The following is a 27152-nucleotide window of genomic DNA, read 5'->3' as shown; positions in this document are numbered from 1 at the left end:
AAATTGAGGCAATAATTAATAGTCTACCAACCAAAAAATGTCCAGGACCAGACGGATTCACAGTCGAATTCTACTAGAGGTACAAGAAGGAGCTGGTACCATTCCTTCTGAAACTATTCCAATCAATAGAAAAAGAGGGAATCCTCTCTAACTCATTTTATGAGGCCAAAATCATCCTGATACCAAAGCTTGGCAGGGACACAACAGAAAAAGAGAAATTTAACCAATATCCCTGATGAATGTCCTCATTTTTTCCTTCATTTCAACTTTGGTGAATCTGACAATTATGTGTCTTAGAGTTGCTCTTCTCAAGGAGTATCTTTGTGGCATTCTCTCTATTTCCTGAATTTGAATGTTGGCCTGCCTTGGTAGGTTGGGGAAGTTCTCCTGGATAATATCCTGCAAAATCCTCAATACAATACTGGCAAACCGAATCCAGCAGCACATCAAAAAGCTTATCCACCATGATCAAGTGGGCTTCATCCCTGGGATGCAAGACTGGTTCAACATACACAAATCAACAAACGTAATCCAGCATATAAACAGAACCAAAGACAAAAACCACATGATTATCTCAATAGATGCAAAAAAGGCCTCTGACAAAATTCAACAGCTGTTCATGCTAATAACTCTCAATAAATTCAGTATTGATGGAACGTATCTCAAAATAATAAAAGCTATTAATGACAAACCCACAGCCAATGTCATACTGAATGGGCAAAAACTGGAAGCATTCCCTTTGAAAACTGGCACAAGACAGTGATGCCCTCTCTCATCACTCCTATTCAACATAGTGTTGGGAGTTCTGGCCAGGGCAATCAGGCAAGAGAAAGAAATAAAGGGTATTCAATTAGGAAAAGAGGAAGTCAAATTGTCCCTATTTGTAGGTAACATGATTGTATATTTAGAAAACCCCATCGTCTCAGTCCAAAATCTCCTTAAGCTGATAAGCAACTTCAGCGAAGTCTCAGGATACAAAATCAATGTGCAAAAATCACAAGCATTCTTATATACCAATAACAGACAAACAGAGAGCCAAATCATGAGTGAACTCCCATTCACAATTGCTTCAAAGAGAATAAAATAACTAGGAATCCAACTTACAAGGAATGTGAAGGACCTCTTCAAAGGAGAACTACAAACCACTGCTCAATGAAATAAAAGAGGACACAAACAAATGGAAGAACATTCCATTCTCATGGATAGGAAGAATCAATATTGCAAAAATGGCCATACTACCCAAGGTAATTTATAGATTCAATGCCATCCCCATCAAGCTACCAATGACTTTCTTCACAGAATTGGAAAAAACTACTTTAAAGTTCATATGGAACCAAAAAGGAGCCTGCATTGCCAAGACAATCCTAAGCCAAAAGAACAAAACTGGAGGCATCATGCTACCTGACTTCAAACTATACAACAAGGCTACAGTAACCAAAATAGCATGGTACTGGTACCAAAACAGAGATATAAACCAATGGAACAGAACAGAGCCCTCAGATATAATGCCACACATCTACAGCCATCTGATCTTTGACAAACCTGACAAAAACAAGAAATGGGGAAAGGATTTCCTATTTAATAAATGGTGCTGGGAAAACTAGCTAGCCATATATAGAAAACTGAAATTGGATCCCTCCCTTACACCTTATACAAAAATTAATTCAAGATGGATTAGAGACTTAAATGTTAGACCTAAAACCATAAAAACCCTAGAAGAAAACCTAGGCAATACCATTCAGGACATAAGCATGGGCAAGGACTTCATGTCTAAAACACCAAAAGCAATGGCAACGAAAGTCAAAATTGACAAATGGGATCTAATTAAACTAAAGAGTTTCTGCACAGCAAAAGAAACTACCATCAGAGTGAACAGGCAACCTACAGAATGGGAGAAAAATTTTGCAATCTACTAATCTGACAAAGGGCTAATATCCAGAACCTACAAAGAACTAGAACAAATTTACAAGGAAAAAACAACCCCATCAAAAAGTTGGCAAAGGATATGAACAGACAGACATTTCTCAAAAGCAGACATTTATGCAGCCAACAGACACATGAAAAAATGCTCATCATAACTCGCCATCAGAGAAATGCAAATCAAAACCACAATGAGATACCATCTCACACCAGTTAGAATGGCGTTCATTAAAAAGTCAGGAAACAACAGGTGCTGGAGAGGATGTGGAGAAATAGGAACACTTTTACACTGTTGGTGGGGATCTAGAACTAGAAATACCATTTGACCCAGCCATCCCATGACTGGGTATATACCCAAAGGATTATAAATCATGCTGCTATAAAGACACATGCACACGTATGTTTACTGCAGCACTATTCGCAATAGCAAAGACTTGGAACCAACCCAAATGTCCATCAATGATAGACTGGATTAAGAAAATGTGGCACATATACACCACAGAATACTATGCAGCCATAAAAAAGGATGAGTTCATGTCCTTTGTAGGGACATGGATGAAGCTGGAAACCATCATTCTCAGCAAACTATCACAAGAACAGAAAACCAAACACCACATGTTCTCACTCACAGGTGGGAATTGAACAATGAGATCACTTGGACACAGGAAGGGGAACATCACACGGGGGCCTGTAGTGTGGTTGGGGGGGAGGGGGAGGGATAGCATTAGGGGATACACCTAATGTAAATGACGAGTTAATGGGTGGAGCACACCAACATGGCACATGTATACATATGTAACAAACCTTCACGTTGTGCACGTGTACCCTAGAACTTAAAGTATAATTTAAAAAATAAAAATTTAAAAAATTTAAAAAAAAAAGAATTTGAAGAGGATACAAAAAAATGGAAAGGTATTCCATGCTAATGGATTGTAAAATCAGTATTATTAAAATATCAATACTACACAGAGCAGTCTATTGATTCAGTCCTATTCTACTAATGACATTCTTGAAAGAAATAGAAAAAACAATCCTAAAATTTATATGGAACCACAAAAGACACAGAATAGCCAAAGCTTTCCTGAGCAAAAAGAACAAAACTAGAGGAATCACATAACCTGATTTCAAATTATACTATGGAGATTCAGTAACCAAAACAGCATGGTACTAACATAAAAACAGGCACATTGACCAATGAAACAGAATAAAGAACCCAGAAACAAATCCACACAACCACAGTGAGCTCATTTTTGACAACAGTGCTAAGAGCTTACACTGGGGAAAAGATGATCCCTCAGTAAGTAGTGCTGGAGAAACTGGATATCCAAATTCAGAAGAATGAAACTAGACTCCTGTCTCTCACCATATACAAAAATCAAATCAAAATTGATTTAAGGCTTAAATTTAAGACCTCAAACTATAAAACTACTAGAAGAAAAGATAGGGGAAACTCTTGAGGCCATTAGTCTGGACAAAAATTTCTTGAGGCAAGCACAGTCAATCAAAGCAAAAATGGACAAATGGGATTACATCAAGTTAAAAAGCTTCTGTACAGCAAAGGAGACAATCAACAAAGTAAAGAGGCAACCCACAGAATGTGGGAAAATATTTGCAAACTACCGATCTGACAAGGGATTAATAACCAGAATATATAGGGAACTCAAAAACTCTATGGGTAAAAAATCTAATAATCTGATTTTACAATGGGCCAAATATTTGAATCGACATTTATGAAAAGAAAACATACAAATGACGAACAGGCATAGGAAAAGGTGGTCAACATCACATCGTTGATCATCAGAGAAATACAAATCAAAACTATAATGAGATATTATCTCTCCCTAGTTATAATGGCTTAAATCTGAAAGATGGACAATAACAAATGCTAGTGAGGATGTAAAGCAAAGGGGACCTTTGTACACTGTTGGTAGGAAGGTAAATTAGTACAACCACTATAGAGAACAGTTTGGCCGTTCCTCAAAAAACTAAAAATAAAGCTACCACATGATCCAGCAATCCCACTACTGCGTATATACCCAAAAGAAAGGAAATCAGTACATCGAAGAGATATCTGCACTCCCATGTTTGTTGCAGCACTGCTCACAATAGCCATAATTTGGAGGCAACCTAAGTGTCCATCAACAGATGAATAGATAAAGAAAATGTGGCACATATACACAATGGAGTACTATTTGGCCATTAAAAAAGAATGATCCTGTTATTTGCAACAACATGATGGAACTAGAGGTAATTATGCTAATTGAAATAAGCCAGGCAGGGAAAGACAAATATCACATATTCTCACTTATTTGGGGGATCTTAAAATCAAAACAATTGAACTCACAGAAAGAGAGAGTAGGAGGATAATTACCAGAGGCTGGGAGGGGTTGTGGGGGGTTGAGGGGGAGGTGGAGATAGTTAATGTGTACAAAAAAAAAATTGCTAGGAAGAACGAATAAGACCTAGTACTTGATAGCACAACAGGTTGACTATAGTCAATAATAATTTATTTGCACATTTTAAAATAACTAACAGAGTGTAATTGGATTGTTTGTAACACAGGGATAATGCTTGAGGGGATGGATATTTCATTTTCCATGATGTGATTATTCCACGTTGTATGCCTGTATCAAAACATCTCAGGTTTTAATATATAAAATATATTAAATATATACACCTATATACTCCATAAATATACACGCCTACTATATACCTACAAAAATTTTTAAAAAAAATTTTAAAGATCGAGGTTGGTCGCTGTGGGATTCAGGTTAGTAATTATCTTGCTTCTCCTACAAAATACATTTTTCTTAATGCCTGTGCAAGTCTCCATGGAAGGCACAGTAGATTAAATTTCTTGCTATTCACAGGACAGCAAATAAGTTGACACTGGAGAAAGCACTTTATAAACCATACCTGCTGCAAAAATGTAAGGTGCAAGAGTTACCCTCAGGAATTGCAAATCTGAATACCTTTAAACTAGAACGAACTTTGAAATTCTTTAACCACCTTTTATTCTTCAATTTCTATAGCAACCTCCATCAAGAGGTTGCCCAGTCCACATTTCACTATTGCCAGTGATAGGAAACTTGCTTCCCCTAAAAGCAGTTTAAACATCTATCTATAGAAAGCTCTGTAAATTTTTAATTTAAGAAAAAAGAAGACCTTTTGTAAGTATGAAACTTTCCCTCATTCATCACCATTACACTCTTTAGAGACTATGTCAATCAAGAATAAGCTTGCTTATTCTATTGTTAACAAATAACCCACAAAAATCTCAGTGGCTTAAAACAACCAAGGTTTCCTGATCCTAGTGCATACTCTCTGTGGGTCAGCTGGGAGTTTGCTCCTCATTGTCCTCATTCTTGCACCCAGGCTTATAAAACCACCACTTTCTGGAAATTTTTCAGGTATTACAGAAGGAAAGAGAATTCTGGGAAGTGTCACTTGGGCATTAAATGTTCTGACCTAGAAGTCACACAGATCACTTTCACTCAAAATCGTTGACCAGGAAATACAATCTTATCATGGGCCACCCCATATTCTAGAGTCCTGAGTCAAAAATACTTGTGAACAGGCACAGAAGCTCATGACTAGAATCCCAGCACTTTGGAGGCAGAGGTGGGAAGTCCCTTGAAACCAGGAGTTCAAGATCAGCCTGGGCAACATAGCAAGACCCTGTCTCTACAAAAAATAAAATAAAAAATTAGCCAGATGTGGTGGTGCACACCTGTTGAATCCTTTAGTTGAAAGGCAGCAGGAAAATCAGTTGAACCCCAGAGTTCAAGGCTGCAGTGAGCTAAGCTATGATTGCACCACTGTACAGAAACCTGGGCAACAGAGCAAGACCCTGTCTCTATTTTTTTTTTTTTTAATGCTTGTGGACAGTACTACTGAATAGCACAGAGACTGTATAAAAAATCCTGATTCCTTATCATTAAATACAAAACTCGACAAACCCATCAAGCTATATTTTCACAAAACTAGGGCTGGAACTCAGATCTCAGAGGTCACAATTTGGAACTTTTTCCATCATGCTGCATTAGGATGTTTACATGAGGACAATGTAGCTGGGATTAAATGGTATTTACTTAGTTTTTTGTTTTGTTTTTCTTATTCATAAATAGCTTCAAGAGGAAGGTTTGGAAGTTCCTAAAGCACATGCCTTAAACTGAAAAGCAACTGCAAAATAATTTTACTCCCTTTTGAAATGTTTAGCCTAGTAAAGATTGGATTTCTGAGACTCTTTTATATTCTGAATATAGGGAATACAAATTATATTCTGAATATAGGGAATACAAAGGAAACAATCTTTCTAAGACTTCAAGAAACAATGGAAAAACTCTTGACTCTGACTTTGCTATTTCAATTATTATTATTATTATTTTTTGACACTTCGGGTATTTGAGTAATTGTGGTAGCAGCAGCCACAGAGTTTTACCCGAGATAAAAGTATATATAATAGCATGGCAGCCTCTGCAGAACCACACAATATAGTAAATGCCTTGGCTCGATCCTATTTGCTCACAGGTCTGTGCAAAATAACAAATGGTTCTGAAAGAATTATTCCAAATATCTTTTGCTCTTATTACTTTAAAGACTTGGCTGCCAAATATTTGCTCCAAGATGAGAAAAGAGCACATATATGGGATAAAGATTATGCATTAAGATATGCTGCTTATTTTGCTTCTATAGATCCATGCACATCTTATGAATTAGAGGTGGTCTTCCAACCTTCCCCAAATGGTGGACAAATGAGTATATCATTCCATCCCTTTAATGCACCCTGGCTGGAGACACTTTTTTAAAGAATATTACTCTCCAGCTCAAATCTTAAATGCCTTCCTAATATGAGGAGAATTAAGTCTAAAATACCCAACCAAACATTCAAAGCCCTGCAGGGGTGGAATCCTTATGGAATTTTCTAGCCTACAGCACAACACTCCCCTTTAGCTTCTATTCAAGTAAGCCAAGTTTCCCTCTTGAAATAGAGTGCAGGTCCTTGCTCAAGTTATTTCTTTCAATAGAACAAATGTTCAAAGTACAATTTGTTTTAAAGTTCCACTTTCTATAAGAAGCCTTTTCAGATATCCCATTGGGAATGGACTACACATTTCTGGGGTTTTTTGTTTGTTTTTGTTTTGTTTTGTTTTGTTTTGAGACGGAGTCTTGCTCTGTCTCCCAGACTAGAGTACAGTGGCACAATCTCAGCTCACTGCAACTCCCACCTCCCAGGTTCAAGCAATTCTCCTGCCTCAGCCTCCCGAGTAGCTGGGATTACAGGCACCAGCCACCACACCCAGCTAATTTTTGTATTTTTAGTAGAGACAAAGTTTCACCATGTTGGCCAGGTTGGTCCTGAACTCCTGACCTCAGGCCCGCCTTAGCCTCCCAAAGTTCTGTGATTACAGGTGTGAGCCACCGCGCCCAGCCTGGACTACACATTTCTATAGCATGTTAGTTGTTCTTCTATGATAGCCCTTTTCATATCCTGCCTTCAGGTCGGTCTATTAATGAACATACCTGATTTCCTCATGACACAGGATATAAATCCTTGGAAAGTAGAGGCTATAATTTCTCATCTCTGGATTCCCCACAACTCCTTGAACTTGGTTTAAGCTCCGCTACCCCGCCACCTGCCCCTCAAAATAAACACAAAAGCCTAAAAAATTGCCAAAGTACTGGATCTTGTTTCTCCCTGGCCCAAACAATGTCCCAACCGGTTTCTCTCTTACTTTTCTTCACACAAGCCCAGAAGTGCAATCTCTGCATTTATCTGTAAAAGGAGGGATTTGTCAGGCCTGTCACCATACCCACGTATCTGAAGCAAAGTGAGAATGCTGCTTGTCTTGTGTAATAAACCCAACTCCCTTTATCTTTACCAAAAACTATTTTTTCCACTGCCTAAAATTTAACCATGGAGAGTCAGCACTTTGAATATTTAACTTTCAAAGTTTCTTATTAAAATAGAAGTACTTTTGTGAGAAGTGATACCTTAATTTAAAGCATTATCAACCAATGTTTTAGCAATGATTAGAGGAAAACAAGTCAGGAATTAAGTCATCTCTTAAAGGAATAAAAGATATGGACACAGCAAAGAGAAGGAATAGTATCTGGTTAGCAGGTAGATGAGGGTGGTGGTGAGAAAACAACAAAAATATTCAACTTCTGCATAAATTTGCAACAGACTAGATCTTCCTGAGATGGTGTGCCTGTATGAAACAATGTATTAAGAACATAAAAAACACTATATATATATATACACCCATAGCCAAATTAATAATGTTAACAGACCTTATTACTGCTGAGTAGAACAGAGATTCACAGAAGTTCAAATAACTACACAGCAATCAAAATTTAATTATAGAAGAGCCCAGAGATTTAGATAAAACCCACAATTGTGAAAGAAACCTTACCATCAGACACTTTGTTGCAGTATATAAATGAGAAGCAAGAGAAGCAATCCTTACAAAGTGAGCTCAGATGATTGCTGGTGCCTAGGAAAACTCCTGGTCCAAAAGGATTACTCTGAACTGAGCAACATCTTCCACTGAACCCGTTTTGTAGAATTTTGAAATCTCTATGGACCTGATACCCTTGACATCAATCCATGAAAGTAAGTGGGATTAACAGGCTCTGGCCAAGGTTTCAGTGTCCCTTCCAAGAGATGGGCAGCGTATCCACAATGAGAGGGGGACTATGAATAGCTAGCAGCTCCCATGCTTACAATGCCTCTTGGTCTATAAATCATGCCTTCCTGCTGTTTATACTTCTATAAAGGGTTAGAGAGAAACTTGTTCCTAGATGTAACAACTGAGGTCACTGCTGCATGAGCTCACAATATCTGCCCCGAGAAAAACAATAAAGTGGTCAACCTCCTACTCCTTTTGCTGGAATACTTGCTGTTTGTCACCAAAGGAGTTTAGCTGTAACCTATAAGCAAAAACCTTCTGTCATTCACGTTCAGTTCTTTAGTGGGTAGAAAGGGGTCAGAGAGGCTTAAGAGCATCTGAACGGTTGAAGATTCCAACCTGACACAGAGCTGGGAGCCGTGCATCTACCATGTGGGTAATTTTTAAGACTACTTGGATGTGTGGAATCTTTTTATTGGTTCTCTGTCTTTCAGGTGTCCCAAAATTTCTATCTCATTGCAATTTTGGAAACAACTCAAGTTCTGTCTTCCTCCAGAGAAAGGAAGTAGCCACAAGTTTTATAAACCTAAAATTAGAGTAGTCAAGTTAGACTGTCATACCATTGGAGCCTGACAATATTTAATAGCTGATAACATGATTGTCAAATAACATTTCTAAGAACCCAATTGCATGAGATATTGAAGTTCTAACTTGAAGATCACAAATTACATTGTTGTAGTCTCTGGGCCTCCTAGTTCCCACAGTCTAAAGCAGGTGTGTGCAGTGTATAGAAAAGTCAAAATAAAAAAATGGCAGACCAGAATTAGAATGGACGAAGCAACTGCTCTGTCACTGTGGATTCTTTCCATCTCCTGCCATCCATCATTCCACCCCCAAAAGTATATCCCAACTCTGGTGACCAGTCCCACCTCCTTGAGGTGGAGGCAAAGCCTGGAAAGATAATCCAGCAGTTGCTGGGATGCTCAGGACTGGGAAGGACTCTGATGTTTGTGAAATCCGTTCCCCATGCTACCCTTGAATTTCCTCTACAATGGCTCCACCAAGTAGTTACCTGGAAAATATTCACACACGTTCAGGGGCGGTAATTCTCCACTTTCTAAAGAAAACTATATCTCTGGGCAAGTATAATAGAAAACTCTTCCTTGTAAGGCCAAATCTACTTCCCAGAGTCTGTTGTTTCTAGTTGCTTCCTTTGGGGCCACAGAGAACAAGTCTACATTCCGCTTCCATTAGACAGCCCTGCTAATATCTCAAGACTATTATCTCAGCCCTTTCAGTCTTTTCATAAGCTGCACAGTCCCATCCTCCAAACATTCAGAGTTTATTTCCCTGTTGCCATCCAAGTTTCCCCTAAATGTGTCCTAGTTGCTTTATATTTGTCTTAATGCACATTTCCCACAACTGTATACAATATTCCAAGTAAGCCCTGACCAAAACAAAATAGAGTTGTGTTCTTACTTTCTCCATCATAAATACTTCATCTAACACTAGTTCTTTGGTATCCACATCACAACATTAACTCTTGCTGACCTGATCCAGGTATTTTGAAGTAGCCAAGTCAAAATTCAAAACCATTATTTATTCCCAAGTAATCTAGCCAAATGATAACTAGGCCTCTTCTATCCCCCACCTGAAGACCATCCATAAGCCTTACCCCAGAAACATAAAAGCACAAGAAATGGGTGAAAGGTTTTGTTGTGTACTTTCCTTTTATTTTTCATAAGTAGAAAAATCTTCTAAAAATCAGCAAAATAAAACATTCATTTATTCAACATTTATTGAGGACCCACTATGTACAGCTCTCAAAATTACTGGGGCCACAGAGATTAATATTTGCAATCAGTGCTGTAGAAACTCTTACCACCTGGTTTCATGGTTATTTCTTTACCCTACTGTTGGGTAGGTGATAGAGTATACCCTTGTGTTTAATGTAATTGCTCCATGCACTGAACAGATTCTAATGTTTTATGCCAGCTTAATCTTAATGCAACATTGACAACAACAATAATACCTAATATTTGTTAAATGTTTATTACATATTTGCTTTGATTTCTATATGATTTGATTCGCTCAAGATTCTTCCAGATCGCCTCAGGTCAAAAATAATTGTCTCAAAATGTCATGCAACTTGGTGAGCTATCTACATAAACCTTTAACTCCCGTGAAGGCATGCCTAATAAGTTAAACCATTAATTGCCAAATGATATTCTGTTTGGTTAATAGTAAAATGTAGGAGAGAGCACAAGTCTGGCATTAGAACCACCTGGGTTTGAATTTCAGCTGCACTAATAAACAAGCCATCAGCCCAGGACAACGCATTCTGAGCCTCAGTTTCCCTCCTCCCTGGAAATGGGGATAATACCCTTTACCTTGCCATGTTCCTGTATAAAGTGCTTGACATAATACTTGTAAATAGGCAGTAAATGGCATGCTTCCCTCACAGCACAGATTATTACAGCTTACATCTCATGTCCCTTAAATAGATTACTCTCTCATAGAGAAGGGACTGAGACTTGCTTTTCTTTATATCCCTCATATTCCCGACACCTAGCATAAGTAGACACCCACATTCCTCTTGAATATAAATGTGAGCATCTGGCTTCAAGTTCAGTTGTATATCATCTAGAAATAATCACATTTCTGTTCTGGTCTCTCATTTTCACAGGGGATGTTTGAAGATTTTCAGGGATTATCTAAGATCAACTTTATAAAAGAAAAGAAAATTGCCCTCCTCAAGTCCCAGGCAGTCGTGTTGAAGTGATGCTCTAGGTTCAATCTATTTGACAAACAGGTTGGCATTGACATTTATTATATTTTTAATGTTGAGCCAATTTTAAGCTCAACTTCTCTCCTAAATTAATGGTGTTCCAAGACATGGCTAAAGCAGGAGGAACAAGAAGTGGTTGATGGGGAAAGCCAACATTTGATATATCCCATTTCTGACCTGTGCCTCAGCAAGCTAAAGGAAAATGTTGTTGGTCTCAAGTGTCTACCCTGAGCAATAAAATTAAGAGGTTCACTCCCACACTGCCTTAACTAGGCTGAGGTAATTGTTACTGTTATGACTTTAGCAGTTTGAGTGGGAGAAGATGAGAATTCTGAAAGAGATTTATTTACTGCAAAACATCCCAAATATCTCATTAATCTGCTTTTCATTTGGCAAACTTTTATTTCATTAAAAGTGCCATGCTGTGTGGTTTAAAACAAAGCAAAAATGCCTCTGGGAAGACAAAGCAGCAAAGGGGAAAGTGGTTGGGATCTGAAATGATTTTGATGTGAGTTTGATTTCCAGGTGTGCTACTTACTTGCTCTGTGACCACAGGCAGTTTTCTACAGTTAGTTAGAACCCCAACTTCCTCATCTATAAACACAGGACAACTGTTCTGTTGTTTGTGAATATTGAGGACAGTTCTAGGACCTTGGGCTCTCTTTTGTTTATCTGTTTATTTCTTCATTTGCAAAATGAAGATCATAATAGTGCCAACTCCATAGAGTTTGTGATGAGGATTTAGACAAGTGAATATATGTAAACTGATTAGAACAGTGTCTAGCACAGAATCTGGGCAATGTTTTTGTCATCATCATCATCATCGCCATCACTACTAAGTGACACATGTAAAGTGTGCCTTGCACAATACCTGATACCTAGGAGGTGCTCTATAAATGTAAGAGAAAACATCTCCCATCACAACTAGAAACTTTCCACTGGGGTCTGAAGAAACTCACTGGGTAGGAAGGCCTATTCCACAATTGTAGACTGTGCATTTTAGAGAACGAGGGATCATGTAGATGAAGCCTGTTTACAAAAGAAAAGACCAAGGGAGGTAGAGAAGGGAATTAACGCTGAAAGGATGGTGGCATAGTCAATAAAAAAGAGAAATTCCAGGTCTCCTGCACCCAGATTACTGCATTATTCTGCCTTCTAAAAGTGTTACTTGGTTGAGTGATCCTTTTGTAGCTCATGAGCATGATGACTGGGTGTTCAAGCACGTGTGGGAGATGTGCCACCCTTGAACCTTGTTACGACATTGGCACATTACCTGTCTGACCTGAAAACAAAACAAAAATAAAAATAAAAGTATTATTTGGTTGAGAAACACCTTCCAACAAATAATTTGCAAACTGTCAGATGGCATCTGATCCTCTGCAATTTTCGTGAGCTTGAGGTAGTTTGAAGAGATGCTCGGAATATAAAGGGAGAGGGTGGCTCCTCAGCAATTTTCTTAGGAGTTCCAATTCAGAAAGGGGACATTCACCTCTCTCCAGACAGTAAAACAAGAACAGGGCTTCTAGATACTTGCCACCCACAAATGCAAATTCAGCAAGCTCTGCCTCCCTGGGTTAATTTTAAACACTGCTTTTTAATCCAAGTTTAGATTTGTTTTGTTGTATATGTACAACATCATTGAGTTTCAGAGTTCTTATTTCTTATCTGTAGGTAATGAGATCCTTTTTTAGCTGATTTGATGTCACTCACCACTAGAAGGAAGTAGAATGTCCCTCTTCTAATTGGAAATAGATAACTGCTTCAGGAGGTTTTCCTTCATTCCTTCCCTTCTGTCAGTGAGATGGATCTGACCTAAGGAGTTTTGGCTTTCAAAGCAGCTTTCACTTCGTGAACCAAGGATAAAAGAAATTCAATTAATCAAAGAATCAGAAGTCAAGAATACAAGAAAGAGAACAGAAAAGAGAAGGGGGAAAAGTCAGCCCTGGGTTGAGCACAAAAAAATGACATTTTTGGTTGCCCAAGCTTGAGTCTAGGTTCTATTTAGTGCTGAGATTCTGCGCCGCTCTGGCTAACTAATGGAATGAGTAAGGCTAAAATCTGTTTTCATCAGGAGCCAAACAGAGGATGAGGTGATGGTCTTAATACAGCATTTAAGCTTTTTTCCAGCTTTGTCCATACCATACCTGCCTTCATGGCCTCAGATCTCAGTACCAAAAAGAGAGAAGGCTGTACATCTAAGAATAAAAATATATATGTGCTAAAAACCTTGCTTTGAGATCCTCGTGTATCCCCAAAGGGAGAAGAAGGCATTATCCCACTTCCACCCAGCTTACATCAAGAACTCCAAGAAAGAAATCAGAGGCATAGGCAAAAATGGTACCAGGAGAGGCTACTGACTGAGAGCAAAGGCTATCACCCCTCCGAAGGCAGCCAGCCTATCAACATGAGGGCAGAAGCAGGGCAGGGGGGAAATAACATCAGAAATTCACAGGTGGTTGATAGAACTAGCCAGCACAGACAGACCACCCCTGGGGACTCCACTCAGGGTGGGTAGAAAGGACATGGAGGTTTATAATAGCCAGAAGGATCAAAAGCCAAAAAATATGGGTTATTGCCATTTATATGACCCCTTTTAAAACTCCAAGTTCATGCAGCCTGAGAAAATGAGCTTATATTAGTAATAGCACTTCCTTTCCTTTTCCTACAATTTAAACTGCATACAGCGTTATAATGAGGATGCCTACTGAGCTGTGCTCATACAAAGGAACTCTTCTGATGCAGGTGTTCCCTGTCAAAGAAATATGATTTTTGATGCTTAGAATTTAATTAGGTGCTGCTCTTTATATATTAAAGTAATTCAAACTATTGTACCACTGGGGTACATGATTTCTGTTACTTGTAAGCACGATGGGCTGGTACTGAATTATCCATTTTCTCATTCAGGTTCCCTTGAAACTAATCACATGTGTTTGAAAAAGAGTAGGTCAGGGTTAGGGACCATCTATGACCATGAGAGCATTTCTCTATAAAGAAGCAATATAATATGGAGAATTAAGCAGCACTCGTTCAAAGGATAACAAAAAATCTAATTCTTATTGTTATCTAGAGCCTTAGCCTGGGCTTCAGTTTCTTCATGAGTGTAAACACATTTTTTTGCAGATAATATCTCCTATGCTTCCCCTAGGAGTTCTTGAGAGTCAGAGGAGATCATCTGAAAGCTTTTTAACCTATAAGGGGTTATGAAAACTAAGGAGCTGCTTAGTCCATTGGAGAAATAGAAACTTGTTTTCAGGTGAGTTAAGATACCTGCTTCCCTAACTGTTGGTATTAAAATTTAGTAATTTATAAAATTTAGCACTCCAGCTCACAATTCTCATGTAATTACATGAAATTCAGAAGGAAAAAAAAATAAAGACCAATCCCCTCCCATCACAGTTGCTGGGCAATTTTAGTTCATATTACACATCTTTGAGCAATGCTGCATTCTAACATCCATTACTAGGCGTTCTTTTGGAGAACAAAGAAAATACGTACCAATACTTAGTTGCTTTTGCCATTGTTATCCTAGATGCACATGGATGTCTTCTTAAGGCATTTTGCAAATCAATATGCCACCAACCTAGTGAAATGTGGCAGCACACAGTAAATGTATGACTAAAAAGAACCATCTTTCCCATGAAAAAACGAATGGCTTTTAGTGGGCAGAATAAAAACAAAATTAAATTGGAGTCTGGGGGTGGTGATACCAGGAGAAGTGGGTCATGCTTATAAACCCCATTCCTTTCAAAAGTTCGTGTTAATAGAAGCCCAATCTCCAAAATATGAGTTTCCATATTACCTAGGGGGGAAATGATGTCAAAGTAATTTGAATATTTTCAAATAACTTTCCTTAATACTTTATGCAACTGTGAAATCCCACAGGCCTGTAAATCTTAGCAAAGCCACTGTTTCCAGCTCAAAACCCTGCCTTTGGGTCTGCCTTTCTCTCTTCTTTTCTGGATGAGTAACCTTTTCCATCAAGTTGTTTTCTTGTTACTCTGGGAACCAGGCTCTTTCTGAATAAACATAATACCCCATTTCAGGCTCACTGGTATTACCTTCTTCTCTTTCTCATATCAGCTAGAACATGAGGATTTATATCCTAGCAACTGTGTGAGTAGACAAGAAATGCTCCAGGGTGGGACAATTCACTTTAGCAATCTTAAGAGTAGGGTCACCTCAGAAAAAAATGCTTTACTTCTCTGAGTTGGATCCCTCAACTGCCAACTGCGGACAACAGTAACACTAGTAAGAATCGAATAGGACTTCACTCTAGACATTTCTAGTAAGAACAGCCCCTACTGCCTGCCTTGTGACCCCACTGTGGTGTGTACAGATGTCAATCACAACATTTTAGTCCACTTACTTGTTTATATTTCTGTCTCCCCTCACTCAACTGAAAGACTTTGGAGAATAAGACCTTTCCCTTATTTATTTTAGGAATCCCCAAATCAAGCTTGTCATGTTTGTTAGTAATGGTTTTAAAGGAATTTCGGTCAAAGGATTCATTTGCTAATTGACTAGTTGATTGGTTTAACGAATTCTGCAGATGAATGCACTTTGTAAACCTCTGAAGGGTAGACAAATGTAAAGCATTATTACATGGAATTCCATAATTAGCTTTGAACTTAAGGTAATTAGATAGTTGCTCAAAGTCAAAAGGTAATGAGCCTTATAAGTGGTCTTATTTCATCGCGTTCTTCGTTTTTGTTTGTTTAATCCAGTTGCCAAAAATTTACACACCCCAAAATAACACACTAAAAAAGCAGTTCATGCAATCAAAATAGTGCAAAGTATTTTGCTAGTTAAATTAGCATTGCCTCGTAAAAACACAGTGATGAAATGACATACTTTAAATTCTTCCTTGGGTATAAAGTGGCGTCCTGGAGAGCCCATTAATGCTAACACCAGCACAACACAAAACACTCAGGGGACTGTCCTCGGATGCCCATTTTGTTTTTACAAATTGTCCTCTATGTGACAGTATTTAAAGAAACCAATTGGGTTTGGGGTTTTTCCCCCTATTCAATTCAATACCACAAATATTAGATGCCAACTGCGTGTCAGCTAAGTACAACAGGACAAATAAGGATTTCAGGGTGGGATGTAGGTCGCAAGAGGGAGTCTTGACAAGAACACAAATACCATAACCAAGGCAGAATGTAAATGCCATAAGACAAATAGATAACTCTCTAGTGCTATGAATCTAGAGACAGAGAAGTAACAGCCAGCTGGCGAAGATCAGAAAAGGCATCATGGAGGAGGAGGTATCTGTAATAAAAGTTAAGCTTTGAGCAATATTGCAAGCCACACAGTTAGGGAGGGCAGTATGGTAGGGTTAAAGGACTGGGTATTCCAGAAAGGCAGAAGATGAACTCCTCCAGCTATCTTTAGTCTGAATTTCCAGAAGTATCTACTTCATCTGTTCCTGGAATATCAGCTTGACTTTGCTAATAACTAGTCTGAGAGTACTCACATTTCATGAAAAATAACACTGATATGATTATTGCCAATATCGCTCCCTTTTAGCAATAGCAACAAATATTATTTTTCAAAAATGGAACAACTGCATTTTTATAATATCCCTGAGAAAGTATTAAAAATGTGAAATACATTCTAGGTGATTTTTAATAATTGTATTTTCTTCCATTTTTATTAGAATTCAGAACATATACTTCTTGGCCTTTTCCAAAAATGATCTGTGCCTAACTTGGTAAACGACAACAGAGTCTGCCTCCCCAAAATACACCACTTTGATGTAAGAATCATTTTGAGTGGAGAGCAATTGAGAAGAAGCAGATACGAAAACAAAATATCTGCCCTCTTTCTAATTGCCTGAAAGCAGGGCATTAAGTAAACAAAAGTGTCCCTTCCTCCCCATTTCTACCAGGAATAACAAAGTTTGATCACCAGAGATGATCCTTATCAGCCTGGAGATGACACCAAAGGAATCCACATTAAAAAATTTACTGATGAGGGGCCAGTCATGGTGGCTCACGTCTGTAATCCCAGCACTTTGGGAGGCCAAAGTGGGAGGATGTTCGAGACCAGTCTGACCAACATGGAGAAACTCCATCTCCATTAAAAATACAAAATTAGTCCGTCGTGGTGGTGGGTGCCTGTAATCTCAGCTACTCTGGAGGCTAAGGCAGGAGAATTGCTTGAACCCGAGAGGTGGAGGTTGCAGTGAGCCAAGATTGCGCCACTGCACTCTAGCCTGGGCAACAAGAGCAAAACTCCAACTCAAAAACAAAACAAACAAACAAAAAATTACGGACTAGCCTCTATCTACCATAAGTTTCCCACAGATTTGCCATCTCACAATTTTCTGCCCCTAGAGACTCATGGTCCTTCCGCTTTATGTTGCCAGTTCTCTAAAAATGTTTTGTTCTTTGTTGAAGACACCACATAAGCCACCATTCTAAGCTACCTCTTTGAGAGTTAGTCTTTCCCTGAGTTTTCTCTCAGATATATATGAAATATACATGTTAGTAAACCTCTGTTTGTTTTTCTCTTGTGTTAAAAGAAAAACTTTAGACAAATTAAATTTAACAGAGTTTAAGTGAGCAAGAAAAAATACAAAAATGACTTGTGAATCAGGCGGCAGCGGGGCTGCCACATGGTGGGATAAGATTTATGAAGAGAAAAAGGAAAGTGACATCCTGAAAACAGAAGTGAGGTTCAGAAACAGCTGGATTGGTTACAGCTTGGTGTTTGCCTTATTTGAACGCCGTTTAAATCATTGACTGACTGTGAGTGGTTGAAGTATGACTGCTGTGATTGGCTGAAAGTCAGCCTCTATTACAGACACATTCTCCTAAGTGAGGTTTTCAGTTTGTATATGTGCTAGGTTAGGTTGTGATTCATACATAAGAACTCAAATATGCAAATATGGAGGCTTTCTCAAGGCAGACTTTGGTTTGATTGAACAATTTCCCTCCTTTTGGTCAGCCTCTCAACTTTGATATATCAACCAAAACTTCAGGCATTGTTGCCACTCTCTGTCACCATCATAAATAACTTATTTGGTCTCGGTATGAAATTCACACATCTTCTTTGGTCTCAGTATGGAATTCACACGTCACAGTGTCATACCAGTTGAATAATTCTTTATGTTCTTGCTGATCTAGTCAAAGTAAAATCATAAGATCATTCAATGCTCAATGGCTAAATACAAAACATTTAAGACTTGAGAGGATACAGTGTTACCAGGGGGACTATTAAAATTACTATCAAGAGTTTAATATCAAAAAACCAAAGTGTACTTCTTAACAAGATTTCTTATGAAATGAACCAAGTCAAATCAAACAAGTCAAAGTTCAGCAATACAGGCAGTTCAACAATATTTGAGTCTAATTGGTCATAGTCTTTGCTCAGGGTGTCATGGTAATTAAGGACCATCATTCACTGTAAAATGTTCTGATTTAAAGAGGTATCCATTTTTGTTGTTATACTGGTCACACAAGTTATAATAACCTGGAGACCTACCAGGAGAAATATAAAGATAAGAAAACTTTGGAAAACCCAAGCTTGCTATCCACCATTTAGGATATCTGCAAACCAACTGTTAGTTGTTCCCATAAACACATTTTATGTTCCTTTCTCTTTAAAGATGTCCTTAATTTGGTGGCAGTGGATAAGGAAAGAATAGTATCTACCATATTTTTAAGTAAGGCTTCTGTAGTAATAAAATCAGAGGAAGATAGGTCCAACATTCAGTTTTGTTCAAAACCAAACATAAGGCCCCAAGTTGAGCTGAAAGGAAATATAAAGCTGCATGATGTGTTTTTGTTGAACACATATGTTATCATTTACCTTTCAGAGAGTGGCTCCTACCCATCTCAAACTGTGGGAGGTCTGACTGGCTATAAACTTCAAGATTTCTCTCAATTTATGAATTAGCTTTAAATTCCATACAACTAGTACCCCACTACCACCAAGAGTGAGTCCCCAGGAACCACGATGGAATCTGTCTTCAATGGAACCTAATTTATCTTTCATCTATTTCAAGAGTGGTGCTAATTTCAGTTTTTGACTGCTTTGGTTTCTGATCATAGGAGCTATTACAGGAACTCTCAGGGGAAGCTACTTAAAAGGCAGGAGTGAGCCCGACCAAATAGCAAGATCCAAACCAGGAAGGAGACAGAACAAAATTCTGTGCAGACCAAATATAGTCCTTAAGGGGTTGGAAAAGAGGGCCATCTAGTTGTATTTGAGCAGGGCTTAATTTTTCACCCTTGTTCTGCCTATCTCCTGAACAAAGTCCAGTGGAAAATTTACTTTTTTGTGGCCCTTTCTTAAAATGTTGTAAAGATGTATAACCACATTTAGTTAAAAAAAAAAAAAAACAAACAAAAAAAAAAAAAAAAAACAGGGGAATGGGGCAGGGAGACCTACTGGATTTAATCTAGTGGCCTTCTGTGAGCACTTGTACCCACATGGATAATACCCAGGTCTTGAGTGTGTGATGCCAGGTAGCACAAAATACATTTTGCAGACATTACTTGGATAGGTTTTCTATATTTGGTAATGATTAGGTTATCAACTATAAAAGATAGAAAGTTGTTTCTAGTAAGTACTGGAAAGCAAGTAGCAGTGATATTTAGAACACCAAAGATAGCTTTCCAGTCTTCTTTTGGCATCTCACAGTGATTGTCATTGAGAATGCAGAGAGGCATTGGCATCAGCGGGACTGTTTCCTGATTTTTTGGCATTATCCCACAAACCCAACAATTGCTCTAGTTTTATGCTAGAACATAATCTTGAGATAAAGCCATCCACTGATTATGGCCTCATGAATTTTCCTGTAGGAAAAAAAAAAGCACTGGGACAGCAGAAAATGAGGGAAAAAGACAAAAACATAACATTTTCATGATGGTACAGAAGTCTTGATCTGTGAACTTGAGAAAGCTGTTAACATTGAAGATGCCATCTACTTCTAGGGAGAAATTTCCATGGTCAGCTTTACCTTAAAGTCTCCAACAGGAGTACTGCTCCAAGAATCTGAAAGGGCTCTTTTGAATTGTAACATGTGGACCTAGGATTCAAGGCCTTCATTACAGTGTGGGTGGTGAGAAAAACTTGATATGGTCCCTTCCAACAGGGGTCAGGGGCAGTCTTACTCTGATCTTATTTCCAAAACACCCAATCTCCAAGTTCTAGACCACGAAGTATTTGATTGTCCTCAGATGGTGGGTCATGTAAAGTTTTTTTTTACCCAGTGAAAATACACTTTGGCATAATCCTTAAAGCCTTGCAGCATTTAATCATATCAGAGTTTAAGAGAGCAAGGAATGTGTGAGCTTTTATTATTAGGGATATAGGTTTTCCAGTGACTATTTCCTAAGGGCTCAACTTACGATTTCTAGTCAGAGTGGATCTGATTGCCATTAAAGCCAATAGCAGTGTCTTAGGCCAAGACAACGCAGTTGACTCAGTTAGCATTGACAATTTCAGTTCTAATATGCCATTTGTTCTTTCAACCTTTCCAGAAGACTGAGGATGATAGAAACAATGATAATGCCATTGTGTTCACAATACATTCTTTAATTGCTTTATAAATTGCCCAGTAAAATGAGTTCCCCTATTGCTAGAGATTTCTCTAGGAATGCCCCTTAAGGAAACATTTTCCAATAATTTCTTAGCTACTGTTACAGCACCAGCTTTCCTACACAGGAAAGCCTCTACCAACCAGGAAACACACAGACTATTACAAGAACATACTAGTACCCCACTGAGAGTGGCAACTGAATAAAATGTATCTTTAAATATTCAAATGGCCCATCTTATGGTAGAAATATGCTATCTGAAGTTTTGATTGTTTTCCCAGAATTATGAGTTTGACAAACCAAAATAGCGGTTATGAACCATTTTAGAAATGTTAGCACAGTAACCCCAACAATATTTTTCCATAACTTGGATCATTTTGTCTGTTCCATGATGAGTTGTGGAGTGCATAGCTTTTAACAACAGAAGCTTCAAAGACTCTGGAAGGACCAGGTGGCCATCTGGGCCCTCTGTGAGTCCATGCTTAACAATGAATTTGTATCCTTTTTAAACAATGAATTTGTGTCCTTTTAGATATCACTTTTGTTTTTCCAAATCAAGTGCATTATACTGTTTTCTAAATAGGTCATCATAAGGAAGTTGACTTGGATCGATCTTAGGAGATTGATTCAGAAAGCATATCCTAACTGTTCCAGCACTAAACGGTTGAGCATAAAAACCTACTAGAGAATTCTCTTTATGTTCAGGTTCAGTTTTATATGCATGAGCATCAACCTTAATAATGACAATCTGTGATGGTAACAGGATAGTAGAAAGGAGTTCATCCACGTGGAGTCTATTTTTGATGGAGGTCCCACTAGAAATGAGAAACCTTTGGTGTTTCCATAACATACCAAAATTATGTGCTGTGCCAAAGGTATATCAGCTATCTGCATAAATATTTACTGACTTGCCCTAAGCTATATGACAAGCTCAGGTGGCAGCAAAAAGCTCCATGGCCTGAGCTGACTTAAATTGAGGAAGAGCTCCCTTCTCTCTCAACTTATTTTGGGTGGCAATGGCATACCCTGCCCAATATTTTCCTTCTGAATTCTTGGCACAGGGCTCATCAACAAATACTCAGGATTATCCAATGGTGTATCTCATAAATCAACACAAGAGACAACTATTTCTGATACTATGCTACAAAATTATAGTCTTCACCATCATCAGACAGGAGTAATAGAATAGCAGAGTTAAGTATGTTGCAGAATTTTAAATGGAGATTAGAAGGAGATTAATTTAACAAGATGGTGGTCTACTTTCTGAAAAATACTGCCTTTGGTTAGCATGTAAAGGACTTCCCACAGTATGTGGGAGTTGCAAATTAAGTTATTCCCTAAAATCAGCTCAGATGAAGCTTCTGTCAACTTGGCTGCCAATGCTTTTAAACAATTAGCATGTACCTTCACTACTAGGTCTAACTGAGGGCTATAATATGCAATGGGCCTATGTTTTCCTCTGTGTTCTTGGATAAGAACTCCTAATGCCTGATGGTTACATTCATGGACAAACAAGGTAAAAGGTTTAGTGTGATTTGGAAGTTCCAAAGCTGGAGGCTGTTGTAAGGCAAAATTCATTTGGTTAAAAGCCTGCTCATGACTGTCTTCCCAAGGTAAAGGCTCTGGTACTGTGTTTCTAGTGAGCTCTTACAATGGTGAGGCCATTCAGAAAAAATGCAAGACTCAGAATTGGCAATATCCTGCAAGGCCAAGAAAACTTCTTAATTGTCTTCTGGTTACACGCTGAGGAAAACTTTGAATAGTTTTATTCCTTCAGGCAAGAGGGAAATCCCTTTAGCAGTCAAGTCATAATGGACTTGCTCTTTTGAAAACTGAAGTTTTTTTCATCGAATCCTTGTGACCCTTATGTGTGAGTTGCTGTAAAAGGTAAATTTAGTCCATTTTATAGCACTCTTAATGGGAGAGCCTAAGAACAGATCATCTATATACTAAGTAACAGCAGAATTTTGAAGAAACTGTAGGGTTATTAAGTCCTGATGCAATACTGGGGAAAAATACAAAGGGCCCTCAGTAAACCCTTGTGACACTACAGTCCAGATGTACTGCTGGTTTTTGTAAGTAAAAGCAAACACGTATTGACTATTTATGGATTGAAGTGCTAAGGAAGGCTGAGCAGAGGTCTCTGACATTCCTGTACCTGAATATTTATATGTTCCGCTAGGCCTTAAAAGGTTTCTATTATTATTTTTTTGAATAAGCTTTCTATTTCTTCCTTTTTCACAACTGTATTGAATTCCAATGACTCTTAGATTGGTTTTTGTTTTGTTTTGTTTGAGGTTATTCTCTATATCTTGTAGGTATTCTTAATTACTTTTCATTATTTTTGTTTTTTCTCCTCTGTGTATTTTCAAATAGCCTGTCTTTGAGGTTACTGATTCTTCATTCTGCTTGATTCGTTCTGTTTTTGAGAATCTCTAATGTATTTTGCAGTTCAACAAATGTATTTCTTGGTTCCAGGATTTCTGTTTGATTTTTTATTACTATTTTGATCTCTTTCTTAAATTTCTTTGATAAATTTCTGAATTGCTTTTCTGTGTTTTCTTGAAGTTCCCTGAGTTCCCTTAGAATTGCTATTTTGAATTATTGATCTGATAGCTCACACATCACCATCTCATTAGGAACAGTCACTGGCTCCTTGCTTTGTCTGTTTGGGAGGTCATTGTTCCCTCCCTGTTTGCTGTTGTTTCTTGTGGACATATAGCTATAGCGGCACATTGCAGGATTAGTTATTTTTTCCAGTTTTCACTGTACAGTTTGTTTCTCTCTTAGAGGGTATGTTTACTTAGGGAATGTTTACTAGAGTATGTTTACTTAGAGGTTCTTTGCAGTTTCTTATTGAGTCTCCTTAATCCTAGACCACTGCTTCCTTTATGGGACTACATGGCACCTTAAGCCTATGTTTGCCTCAGCTCTCCCAAACGTTCAGAGCACTGCCTGTCCCATATGATAAGGGGATCCCAAATGTGATACACCTGTTCTATGTAAGAAGGTTGACTGGAGGTTTGTGCCCATGAGACCTATGGAGTGTGCCTCCTACAGCATGGTGCTGCAGAACAGTTACTCTGAGTTGAAATCTCCTTTGGCTGAGATAAAGAGCAGAATTCACAGGCTGAGATTGCTAGACTCACCTCCCTACTTTGTCTCTAGCTGCTCTTTGGGATTTTTCTACCTATAGGTACTTGCAATGCTTCCTGTGGGTTGAGACAGGAACAGTTTTCTTGTAAGGTACCCAAGATGGTGGGGAAGCTGGCTGTCTGCCTCAATCTCATTTTTCCAGAGTAGAAACCGTAAGTCTGAGAAGAATTTTCCATGTGTAATCCCTGGCAGATTGGGAGAGGGACGTCATGGATACAGACGTCACTTTCTCTTACTCTCTGCTCGGAGTTTTGTACTTCTTTGTGGCCCTGGGGATCATCTCAGCCTCAGAGTTGAGTTCTGGGATATTGCTGGTGATAATCTGGATGCTGGATATTTAGTTCTTTGATGGGAAGAGTGGTGCCAGAATGCTTCTACTCCATTACTTTTGTGACATCACTCTTCCTGAGTAGAGGTCTACTACGGTGAACTGCTTCAAATAAGCAGGAACATTAAGCAATAAAGTATTGGAATTTGCAATTACAGCAAACCTTGGTATTACAATTGTATTAATTAACCATAAATCTTGAACAAATCTTCAGCCTCATTCATTTGGCTTTTTTTTTTTTTTTTTTGACAGAGTTTCACTCATGTTGCCCAGGCTGGAGCAATGGCACAATCTTGGCCCACTGCAACCTCCACCTCCCAGGTTCAAGCAATTCTCCTGCCTCAGCCTCCTGAGTAACTGGGATTACAGGCGCACACCACCACACCTGGCTAGTTTTTTTGTATTTTTAGTAGAGATGGGGTTTCACTATGGCCAGGCTGGTCTTGAACTCCTGGCCTCAGGTGATCCACCTGCCTCAGCCTCCTAGAGTGCTGGGATTACAGGCGTAAGCCACTGCACCTGGCCTCATTTGGCTTTTTAACTGGTAGAATTGGAGCATTACAAGAACTGGTACACAGAATTATGCCTTTTTAAAAGTAAATCTTTTACAGTTGGTGAGGGCCCCTGGATTGCTTCAAGTTTTAGTGGTTATTACAATAACGTAGGCAAAGGTTTAGAATGATCTGCCTGAATTTGTATAGGTTCTATACTTTTAATCCATCCTGTATCAGTTGAGGAAGGGGCCCATGACATTCAGGTGTTTTAGAAAGGTTAGGTATGTAATAGACCTGAGTTTCAATCTTATCAATTTCTGCCTGTAAAGAGCGTAACTCTCCTGGTTCAGGAAAGTCTGGAAACTATGTATCCCTCTGAGTACAATCATATATGCTCTTTTAGTTATGAAAGTGAATCTCACCCTAGCAAGTTTATTGGAGTAGTATCATATGGTGAAAAGGTATAATTTTCTGAAAATGGCCCCCAAAGTAGGTTGAATGAGTTGATACATGAAAATCTCATGAATTTGATTTGAAACCCCCACCACAGAAATGACTTTTTTGCTTCAAGGGATCTGATGGCTTAATAAAGTGGAGTTTATGGTACATAAGGTGGCTACAGTATCCACCAGGATATACAAGATTCCTTATTTATTTTAACTTGTTTCTCCATGTTTATGTAAGCGTATTATGTCAGGGGCAATTTAACAGAGAATCTAATAAATGTTGATTATCATTATTAATGTTAAAATCTCTTGGGCTCATTCTAGGGGTAAAACGATCTAGACTAAAGAAAGGAGGCTTACTGTAGACTGATATAAAATGAAGAAATCTCTTTTCACATGTCCTTGTTGTTTGCAATGAAGGCAAACATCTCAGGATAAAGAATTTCTTGTTCTAGGACCTCTTGGTTGTGATTTAAAATAAAAATGAGAAGGTCCCTTTAGCCTCAGCCCCTGTAACTGTTGTAATTGAAGAGTCATAATTGTTAGCATTTTGGATATTTTTTTTTTGCTCCAGAGTCCTCTCAAAATGTTCAGCTGAAGCTACCAGTTCATATCTGTAACTCTCCATCCAGGTTTGTTTCTTAATTAAACAGGTACATTCAGGATGAAGTCCATTTATAAATAGAAGAGTTAATATCATTTCAGTCCCTGCAGGAAATACTTCTTGCTGTATTTTGAGTCCAGAATATTTTACAAACAGTATTTCTAAGTAAGTTCTGTAATCAAAAAATGATTCATCCTTTTTTTGTCTGCAAGACTGTATGATGAACCAATCAACCTTTGGTGGGAAAATCTTAGGAATTAAATATAAATGGTTTTCAACAATGTTTCTAGCTCCATTTGTCCTTTCTTGTGAGGAAGTTTTGGAGAAGTCTAATACACTTCTCAGATTTGTCTCATCCCACTCCTGCCATTCATTTTTAAGCTTCACCAAACATCAATATTACATGAATATATTAGTAAAGGTAAGGGAGTCATGGATTATAGACTCCTGTGAGGATTCTAAATTCTTCAGTAAATGATTGAGGATTTTTCCCTTGGGTTAGGGAAGTCCTTTACAATGTCTCTAGGATGAGTTTTAGACCATGAAGTAAAAATGGTTACAGCAGGAAAATCTGGCTGATCAGAAGGTTTTACTAAATCCTCTTTTTTCATCACCTTCAGGATGAAAGGATAATGTAGCAAAAAGGTTAGCGGATTCAGAGTATTGAGGTAGAGATGGAAAATGGGAAGGAACAGTTAAAGTTAGTTCAGTAAGACAACAGTCCTCTTTTATCATGTCCTTAGGCTGTTGCTTAAGCTTTTCATTTGCTTTTGCAAAGAATCTTTGAAGGAAGCTATTTTTGATTTGTTTAGCCTCTTAGATGCTTCTGCATCCCATTGTTTTCTGTGGGTTTTTGATCTTCTTTCTAATATGCCTCACAATAAACGATTTTATCCAACTTGAAATGTTACTGGTGTCATCATAATTCTAAGTTGTCTCTTGTAAAATTAACTCATTTTTCTGAAAATGCACACATTCTGGGCCCATACGTTTTATAGAAAAAATTAGCCGCGGTCCCAGAAGGCAGAGTCTTACACTCCTTGGATTGAGATAAACTCATTATCCAAAAGGTATCTACCCAAACTCTTAGGCCTCTCACTGAATCCAATCTTGTTAAAGATTTAATTTAAGTCAATCATGCACCCGGTCCAGGCTAAATATTGTTCAAATAAATTCAGAGAGCTCAAAGCACAAATTTGTGGAGCTCAGAATTCAAAAGAAAATTCACTCATGATC

General features: G+C 38.2%; 1 protein-coding gene and 1 non-coding gene across 5 annotated transcripts in view; one reads left to right on the top strand and one right to left on the bottom strand.

Moving 5' to 3' along the window:
- Positions 1–8743, bottom strand: part of FAM170A (family with sequence similarity 170 member A) — a 33651-nt gene extending 24908 nt beyond the window's left edge. For all 4 annotated transcript variants that reach the window (XM_065546674.1, XM_073994095.1, XM_065546673.2 and 1 more), the window contains exon 1: positions 8337–8743. The gene's annotated coding sequence lies outside the window, so the exon portion shown is untranslated. The remainder of the gene's footprint in view (positions 1–8336) is intronic.
- Positions 8744–12519: 3776 nt separating this feature from the next.
- On the top strand, positions 12520–12623 carry LOC123574291 (small nucleolar RNA U13). The gene has a single exon (XR_006699174.1). It is a non-coding gene; the product is annotated as a small nucleolar RNA U13 (small nucleolar RNA).
- Positions 12624–27152: the final 14529 nt, after the last annotated feature.

The sequence above is a fragment of the Macaca fascicularis genome, chromosome 6 (assembly GCF_037993035.2).
Source record: "Macaca fascicularis isolate 582-1 chromosome 6, T2T-MFA8v1.1".
Lineage (NCBI taxonomy): Eukaryota > Metazoa > Chordata > Mammalia > Primates > Cercopithecidae > Macaca > Macaca fascicularis.
Note: the sequence above shows the minus strand (reverse complement) of the source record. Positions and strands in the feature narration are given on the sequence as shown.